Consider the following 2,068-nt stretch of genomic DNA (forward strand, 5'->3'; position numbering starts at 1 on the left):
CCAGGATTATTGCCCATGTCAAACATATTTACAACCCAACAGATCAAACTTTATAGTTCACAAAACTAAAAGACAAAATGAAAAACCGCAAATCTAAACACTAAATAAAGCTGCAACACAAATAGGGAGACGTTTGAAATGAGAGTGACAGTAAGAGACAGAACCCAGACAACTGGAGACTCTGGAACAACTACATCCCTCCCTCATCTGGAACAGATACAGCAGATAATTGGATAGATGAATCAATGGATAGATGGATAAAAGGGTAGATGGATAGATACAGTGCCCTCCACAAATATTGGCAACCCTAGTGAATATGAGCAAAACAGGCTATGAAAAAATGTGTCTTTGTTGTTTATCCTCTTGGTCTTTCACTCAAAATATTCACAAAAATCTTACCTTTTTTTTTTCTTTCAATAATTTTACTTTAATGCCTATATGTGTGGAGGGCACTGTAGATGGATGGATGAATGAAGGGACACTGCAGATCAAGGCTATTCCATTCATCTGTGGAAATGACGGAGAGAAGCCAAGAATATGACCGTCAAGAATGCCTAAGTAGAACAAAAAAAGATTAACTAGTTTAGCGTGTTACAGACTTGATGGAAGTGAGGAGTAAGGGAGGAAGAGGGATTTGCTGCATTAAAGTAGGGGGGGTGGGGGGGTGGGGGGGAGAGAGACATTATTGAGTTGTCAATGTGTCCCTGAAACATGTTCTTTCCAAAGTCAAAAAGTGTGCAAGAGTAAAATAAATATTAAAATCAATGGTGGATCAAAATACTAAATAGAGAGGAAAACCATTATAATGACTGACTCTCTCTGTCCTCATCCCAGCCACCTACGCTGCCGCCGTTCTCTTCCGCATCTCCGAGGATAAGACTGCCGACTACAGGAAGCGTGTATCAGTGGAGCTGACCCACTCACTCTTCAAGCACGACCCTGCCGCATGGGACATGGTAAGCACTGCGCCCCCTTGTGGAAGAAGCAGCCCACCACAAGTCAGCTCTATGCAATAGCTTTCTAGGTAGTCAGTCGCAGCAGTAAGGCTAGACACTGACAACTTTGTGTTCAGTGAAATAAAGGTTCGCACACCTGCTTACTTGGGGTCAGGAGACCTGACCTTTTGTTCTGAACTTTGACCCTCTTGCATTCCCAGGCACACAAGACAGCACAGATGGACGTTGGCTATGCAGCTGACGGTGAGTGTTCCTCTTGTTGCCTATGTCTCTAGAACTACATTTCCCACAATGCAATGTGTACGTCCTACCATAAGAGTCACTGACCGGTGTTGTGTGTGGTTTTGTTCCACAGAGGTGGACACAGGATACGGCTACGGCGGCTATCCTGAGGGTATGCCCATGAATGGCATGCCCATGGAGGGTGATATGAATGATGACTATCCCCCCAGCATGGCCTACCAGTACAACGAGCCCTACTAACAGGTCACTGCTTACCTCCACGCATACACGCTCATACCAGAGGACGCAGGCACACACACACACACCCACACACACACCATGGGATACAGGCAGGCACACACCCACCCACACACACACACACACACTCTCACCAGAGGACATGAAATACACCAGAGGATACATACACACACACACACACACACACACACACACACACACACACACACACATATACATACAAAAACACACTCTTCAAGCTGGTACACAATTACACACACTTTACGTTCAGCATGCTAAAAATGGTTTGCAAAGTACACCGAAAGTACATAGAAAACAAACACAAATACATATACACACACACATTTCCACAGTCTGAAAATAGTACACACAAACATTCACCTAACCACACCTAAGATACAGCCATGTATTTTACATGCATACATTTTGAAATGCCCCCCTGACTTCACCAGTAGGTATGAAATGACTTGGAGGACTGTAGCTGACAGCTTCTGTGGCGTCTAACATCACTCACTCTGGTCAGGAAGTACACCTCTTTGTGCTTCTTGGATGGCGTGAAGAGGCTAATGTGTGGTTTGCAGCAGCCAATAGCAGCGCAGTGGAATGTTCTAGCACCAACTGTTGTGGACCGA

At 44.7% G+C, this 2,068-nt stretch overlaps 1 long non-coding RNA gene across 1 annotated transcript; it reads left to right on the plus strand.

The window, feature by feature from the left end:
- Window positions 1-833: 833 nt before the first annotated feature.
- LOC308362013 lies at window positions 834-1,442 on the plus strand. The gene is made up of 3 exons (XR_013968565.1): window positions 834-956; window positions 1,157-1,199; window positions 1,312-1,442. It is a non-coding gene; the product is annotated as an uncharacterized lncRNA (long non-coding RNA).
- Window positions 1,443-2,068: the final 626 nt, after the last annotated feature.

This window comes from Sprattus sprattus, assembly GCF_963457725.1.
Source record: "Sprattus sprattus genome assembly, chromosome: 1".
In the NCBI taxonomy this organism is placed as follows: Eukaryota; Metazoa; Chordata; class Actinopteri; order Clupeiformes; family Clupeidae; genus Sprattus; species Sprattus sprattus.